Source organism: Diadema antillarum, unplaced genomic scaffold (genome assembly GCF_040938485.1).
Source record: "Diadema antillarum isolate AM-2024a unplaced genomic scaffold, OU_Dant_1.0 seq00000946_RagTag, whole genome shotgun sequence".
Taxonomy (NCBI): Eukaryota; Metazoa; Echinodermata; class Echinoidea; order Diadematoida; family Diadematidae; genus Diadema; species Diadema antillarum.
In genome coordinates this window covers 1234736-1242294 of record NW_027271795.1, presented here as the reverse complement: position 1 = coordinate 1242294, position 7559 = coordinate 1234736, and the positions used below count along the sequence as shown (strand labels likewise).

General features: G+C 39.1%; 1 long non-coding RNA gene across 2 annotated transcripts; it reads left to right on the top strand.

The window, feature by feature from the left end:
- The first annotated feature begins 539 nt into the window (after positions 1–539).
- Positions 540–5930, top strand: LOC139741716 (uncharacterized). 2 transcript variants are annotated; one of them, XR_011711638.1, is made up of 4 exons: positions 540–602; positions 4102–4246; positions 4960–5054; positions 5691–5930. It is a non-coding gene; the product is annotated as an uncharacterized lncRNA (long non-coding RNA). The 2 variants fall into 2 exon arrangements; XR_011711637.1 differs by lacking the exon at positions 540–602 and adding an exon at positions 3058–3642.
- Positions 5931–7559: the final 1629 nt, after the last annotated feature.

Genomic DNA, 7559 nt, shown 5'->3' with positions numbered 1-7559 from the left:
CTGCTGGATTAAATCAGGCCATGGTTTACTAACCCAAAGCTAGTCAATCAAGTCTGACTAGCATAAAATTGTATGCTGTACTAGTTTGCAGTGTATACGCCAAGAATTAGTCAAAGTGGAGGAACTAGTGTAAAGCTAGTCGAAGTGGAGAAACTATCATAAACTCGTTGATCTTACGAAAACAGCGCATGTTAGTAAAACTGAAGGAACTACCGTGAACTAGTAAGTCAAGCTGGCAGAACTAGGGTGAATTCCAGTGAATACATATTTGAATGCATTTGGTTAGGCCAATAGAAATTGAGAATTCCCCTGTCATGTGTTTACTTTAAGCCAATCACCAGCCGCAATTTCCCCTGGTTTGGGCGCGGGAAGGTTTACCCAGGGAGGTGAGACAAAACCTCCCTGGTTTACCTGAGCGACGCGTCTGTCGCCTGTGCGTGGACGTCCTGTGTGCATGTGTATACGATGTGCTGTGCGTGTATTATATGCATAGGATTTACGTGCGTGTGCAATCGTGAGAATCAGAGCCTGGATATAATGGACGTGAGAAAATTTCTGTCTTCAAATGGAGTGGGGCGGAGATATTATTCACATTTTTGAAGGTAAGCAAACCATAGATCGATCTAATTATAACTTGTTGAGTTTTTCCAGTATTATGGGCTACTACCTCTCCGTAAACGACCATCTAATTTACCTTACGAATAACCCCGGGCCCGGGACGCTCCTTGTAACGTTAGTGTACACAGTTAGCTATGGGGCTGGTCGCAGTTACCTTACCATAAACACCTTGTACCTAACAGCTAGAATCCGAGGCCGAAACTCAACTGTTAGGTGTTAGGATCTAATATTACAGTAATACTTTGAGTCTTTGTGCATGTTGGGATGGGGCTCGGCCTATATTCGCGGACTATTTCATAAGTCTTTAACTTTTTAACGTTAGAAACGCATTTTTCAAACAAAATAGAGTCTAGACCAGGTTATGATTTCCAAAATTAACAAAAATGAGTGACGAATGTAACCGTCATTGACATTGTACATCTGACATTGTAACTGTGTGAGGGGGCTACTTGTACTTTTGTAGGCACCTATAGAGCGAAGTTGAAAAAATGCCTCTCATGATACATCGATCATCAGGAGCTATCTTCTAATAGAGTTCTAAAAGTTCTAACGTTAACATTAGAATGCTAAATGCGTTTCAGAAAATATTGGGACACACTAAACTCTGAGTCTAAATTCTCCAGAACGTTAGTCGTAGGCCTAACGTTAACTACTAACAGTGTAATGTTAGATCCTAGAGAAACTAATAGAACTTAATAGACACGGTCTAGTCTACATGTACTTAAGTTGGGGTTCTACCGAGGTAGGGCTTACTCTAAGTCTAACTGTAAAAGTCTAACCGTTAGTCTAAACAAGTCTCACAACCGTTGGCGTTAATTGTAGGCCCTACTCATTTATTCTATTCCAACTAGAACAGCATTAACGCGAAATAGGCCTACTACTAGTATTGTAATACTAACGGGTTAGGCCCAACTATAGTATTAGTAGGTAGTCTAGAACTCCGGTTAGGTCCCCACTCACCCTTCACCGCTATAGCTGGGGACTTCTTTCAACCTCCATAGACTTTGCGCATTAGTGGAGACACACACGCAGAATGAGAGGGGACCGATATCACGATTTAGCCCTAGAACGTAGTAGAAGCAGAACCTAGACCACTGTTAAACATCTAGGGCCTACATTGAACGGTTTTCCAGGATAAGCTATATCCTAGGTCCGGTTCTCATTGCGGTATTATAGACCTAACGTTAGGCCTACAATGCAGTGGTATGAACTCTACATGGACTACTTGCATAGCATCATGCACACAGAGATGATCACTGTAAAGTATGTAGAGGGAGACGTCTGGTCGAGTTTAGACCACGGTTAGAGATCGACGTATATAAAGCTGTGCTATAATTAACCCTATTTTAACTGGGGGGTCAAATTGACCCCCTTCTCGACATTTCACGCCACGATTCCTCAACGCGCAAAGATTTTGCCGCGTCATTTTATGACTTTTTTTCATTGAAGTCTCCCGCATATTTTGAGACCAAATTTGCGACGTGCGGGTACACCGTTTTGAAGTTACGCAATGTTTTGCATATGCATGTCAACCTGAAAACAGCTCAAATTCATGATTTCTGTGCAAATCCTATGCAAATTGTGGTTTGTTTGTTTTTTTTTTTTGGGTTAATTGATATAAATAAGATTATTTCAACTTTTAACCATTGAAATTAATCAATTCTAATGTAGATAAGCTTGAAAAAGTGCCTGCAACAAATTTTGGAAAAAAAAAACAAACAATGGAAAACAAAAGATCGAAAAAACAGTAAAATACATGAAAAATTAACAAAACAATAAAAAAAAACAAAAGAAACTGATTTTGACTGCGCTATTTTTTTAAAAGAAAATTGTTTGATGAGTCTTGAGGAACTTCAGTCTTTTTGTTGGAGTTATATGTAAAAATATAATTTCATGCATAAATTTGCATAATTAATTTATTCAAAAATATAAAATCAACAATTTTTCTATTGTATGACCGTGTAATCTTGTAGTTGACATCCGGCTCTATTTTCAGGCAAAATTTTGCGGCGATCGCGCGATCGGCGGCCGAGATCTGAAGGGGGGGTCAAATTGACCCCCCCCCCCCCCCCCCCCGTAAAAACTTGGTCTCCAATAGCACAGTTGAAATAGGGTTAATGCAATAGACTAGAAGCGTCTAGAAACTCTACATTGCTATTGAGTCGACAGCCGAATCACTGACACTGTGTTGCCGGAAGGTGATCTCGATTGATACGGTAATAAAAAAAAAAAAAAATGGTGAAATTTGGTGATTTATATAATTGTGATGACATATGTAGTAAAAAGGACTTTTATTTGCCACCACATTCGAGCATCCACACAGCTGGGAGAATACCATAGTGCTATTGCACTCCCACGTCATGTGTGGCAATCATCTAAAAGTAAGAAATACGATGCATGCATAATGCATGGCACTGTTAAGTGTTAGTCCACTGTGACATCACACTTCTAGCTGAAGATCAACGTGCTCACACATCATGGAGATCGATCCCCCTTTTTAGCAGACGACAACGGGTACTATATTTGAACATTGTTTTTTATGAAAGTTACAGGTGACCTTAGGCATTGAAATTTGGCAGAGATCATCTTTGGGTCTTTCTAAATATGCTGATCGATGTAGCTAAAAAGTAATTTCTAGCTTTTCTATTGATGCACACTTAGTATTTGTGTGAACAAAACGGAACTGCATATTGTCTTGTGGAGATGAGTTCTAAATCCATTTCTGAACATTGTGTTTTCATGCTTTCCTCCAGATAAAAAGAAGTAACATGACAGTTCTTCGGGAGTGATGGTGATTTAAAGGAACTCGGTATAGGGGTCATCATTTGGAGAACGAAGACAGATTGATAGCTGTACAGTCTCTGTCACACCACGAGGGTGCAGATCACCAGATTGAAGAAGTACATGTAACAGATGTGGCCAACGACTAGCCATTGAATGCAGGGTTGACGAATGCTGGAAACACCGGGCCAACATCAGCGAAGGAGCCTCTGAGATATGGACTTCCATTGCACTAACCCTGCTGTAAGCTATTCTGTTGTTTTCCACGATGATTAATGAAGGGAGACTAGTTTGAAATTGATTCACATTTATTTTACATTCTAGAGTCTCAGTAATTACATAAGAGGCTACATTAAGAGACTGAAAGCTTTGTTGGTTTTGTTTTGTTTGAAGAAATGATTTTCAAGTATTAATTATTCTTCATGGAGCAGTTTTGGAGCTGTCCTTCTCTCTGAAAATGAAAGCCTTGAGAAGTTAGTACTCGTATTTAAGAAAAATGTGTACTTGCTGTATCGACAGAAGTGAAAACCATGTTATGGTCAGTCTTGAGTTGTGTAAGTAGAGCTGAACGTTGCTTATGGCAAATATGTATATTAAATGATTTTGCACTTCAAGTTTATAATGTAAACTGGAGGGACCTATTATCCTCATGCCATAATTTGTATGATTTGTAAAACCTTTAAATTTTACTTATTTGCCCAGGAATTCAACACACACATCACTCCAAGGGGGAGGAGATACTTCAATAGCTGATGGAAGGAGTTCTGACTGCTCCAAGGAGACACCTGCTTATCCAGATCATCGTAGCATATTTCTTGTTGATAATGGAAGCAGAAAACTGTACAGCGTAAGTTCAATTGTTTGAATACTGGTCTGGAAAACCAGTTTCCCATTGTCATGTCTTGTACTAAACATTTCCATGCAATATAGCACCATCTAATTTGCCTGTTCATTTTTGTTTTTGTCTTCTCAAATATAGAGAATAACAGTCTAAAATGTGCCCCCCCCCCCAAAAAAAAAAAAAAAAAAAAAAAAAAAAATGAAGGGACCGGTAAGTATAACGTTGTAAATGAAGTGATGGTTATAGATTTAAAAATAAAGACTGATATACTTGTATGAAACATGTAAACAGAGTGTACCTACAAGACTCCGCGCTGACTTATTTTCTTGGTAGCCCCATTGGGCCACATGTAAATGATAATAGTCCTAATACTTATGATATAATTATAATAATGATGAATAAAAAAAATGGAAATTGATTTGCCATAAAGTTCGATGGATAATCACATTTTGTATTTTTCTACTAACTGTGCACATCCACACTTAACCCATCTGCATGAAATTTTCATTTGTATTAACTGATATTTGGTGTAAGAAGCACATGCATAAATGTACTTGAAACAGCGGTACTGAATAGCAATAGAAATTAATGCCAAGAAAAAAAAAACATGAAAATAGTTCAGCCCCTTAAAAGATTGAAATGAGGGTCAATTTTTTGATGTTATATATTTGCTTCGTAGAATATGATTAACATTCTTCTTGCTTCCTTTTTAAATTCAGATACCCAAGTAGTGAGCAAAAGACGCGTTGAAGCCAAGGCAGTTGCGATGCAGTACCCCACTTTGTGAGACACCACACAAGGTGCACAAGGATATGTAAGTTTATACTCATAAGTTTATGTGATCTACAACTTTTTAGCCCTCTTTAGCAGAAAGCTTAAGTGACATACATGGTATCTTATTCATCTAGCTTTTAAAACCTTGAACATTTTCAACTTTTCTCCAGAGATAGTGGACAGAATTCAACCATACTAGGAGTTGATCATCCTTGTTTAGTTAGGGGGCAAGGACCCAAAGTTGTTCAGGATATGGTCATGAGCGCCCCCCCCCCCCCCCCCCAAAAAAAAAAAAATGGCCTTTACAGGGAAATTAATTGCATCTATGTCTTAATTAAATCATTGGGCAAATATACAGGCAATGTGGGGGCTTTTGATAATCTTTGATGTACATGTTCATAGATGTCTAATAAATTTTGTGTGCAGATTGGTCTGATTCCATGACTTAGGTTGGATGTACGTAAACTCCAACGTAACGTAATGTAATGTAAGCTCCAACATGCCAGTTGCGCCGTTCATTTATTATAAACCTATTCTCGTTTTCTTCCATAAGAATGCCACTACATGTATTTCTACTGCTATCAGATCTTCATCAGTTATAGTCAACTCTGTGCAAAGTGAAATTTGTTGAGACTCGAGAAAAAGCTTTGACCTACAATGCATTCTTATATTTCAGGAGTACCTGTATGACAAGGATCTCGGGATTCATTGAGTATCGTTTGGAGACCTTGAGGAGCTATGACACCACTCATCAACTCAGGCAGAGAGAGAGTAGATGCAGCTCCCACCAAGCCCCTGACTGAACACAATTCCAACGTTAGATTAGAAGCCCAACGAGAAGAGACAGCTACCATCGGTGTATAGGCCTACGTACATATCCTTGCTTTTTCCTCTTTTGAGATACATTAAATGCTCCTCTGAAGTTGGAACTTACTTTCTTGTTGAAGAGTCAGCCTCATCAGGCTCATCTGTAGATGAACATGAAGCTGTTACCAGGACGTACTGCAGCACTTCAACACTAAAAGTAGAACAGGGCTCGTCGATGAAAAGAGTTTGTTTTGAAACTTCAAGCTGCCCTGAAAACAACCTTATTATAGGGAAGATTTTATTTTCCCAAACAACTGGCAGTATTCACCAAATATTGTGATGACACAAAACGATCCAAATTCTGTATGTTCATCCATGCTTCCTTCCATGTGTCCATCTGTTACAGTTTCAGTAACTTTTTTGAACTTCAATCGTAACCAAACTTGGATAATAGGTGCACTATGGTAACTTTCCCCTTATGACACACTTTGAAGTCACATGACAGGGTCAAAGCCTCAAAAGTAAAAAAAAAACAAGGTCATTTGAGGTATAATTGTTAGTTTATTTTGGTTAACTGTTTCAAATTTTGTCAATTAGTGCTAGTTGATATTTAATTTGAATATTAGATGATCAAATATCAGTAACACAATAAACTGCCTTTAGTCAGAAACTGGCTTTCTGGTGAAAAAAAAAATGATCTATTTTTAGGACAGAGACTGGTCGATCCATGTACTGTTTTCAAAATGTGGTCTTAACAACTGCTAGTGAAGTGGGTAATGTTCATTGTGTCTATTTTAAACTCAACTGAGCCAAAGGCTTGAGTGAGCTATTGCGATCGATCGCTTTTTGTTCGTCATGCGTCGTGCATAGACTTTTACATTTTCATCTTCTTCTCAAGAACTGGTGGGCGGATATCAACCAAACTTGGTGGGGATCATTCTTAGGGGGTAGGGACCAAAAGTTGTTCATGTGGAGTATGTGGCCCAGGGGGACAGCCCCAAGGGGAAAAAGGGGGTAATCTTTAAAAATCTTCTTCTCCAGACCCCAAAACAATGCAGTTAATATGTTATTTGTAGATCTATACATTTACCTATAAAGAATATAGTTTGTTCATGGAAAGACCCAAGTTTCGGTGGTGGGGGCCAAGGGGAAAAAACACATGTCCATCTTCTTCAAACCGGAGTCCAGATTTCAGTCAAACTTGGTTGGGATCATCCTTAGTGGGTAGGGTCCCAAGGTTGTTCATATTGAGCATGTGGTCGAGGGGGGGGGGGGGGGGGCAAGGGAAGATGGGAGAAACTTTTGTGCTCCAGATCCAAAAGCATTATAGGCAAGATATGGTGTATGTGGATATCTTTATAGGTGAAGAATATACGTTCATGACAATGCCTCAATACCTATGATCACCTCCTTGGAGCTCGGGGGGGGGGGGGGGGGGGGGGGGGGTAGGGGGCAGAGGATAGGGCCCCCAAAAGAGGAAAAAAAAAATCTTGCTCTCCAGACCCGAAAGCATTACAGTCAAGATACGTTTTAAGTAGATACCTTAAAGATAAAGAATATTCATGAAATGTTGTTCATGACAATACCTCGGAAAACCCCTTTGGACAGACTGTTTTGTGTACTAACATCGGTCTTGTACTAGTCTGATTTCATACCTTGATACCACCTTCAGAAATGCATCCTTTCTGTACAAAATGGCATGATATAAAAAGAAAGTCAAAATCCGAAATTTTTAGAG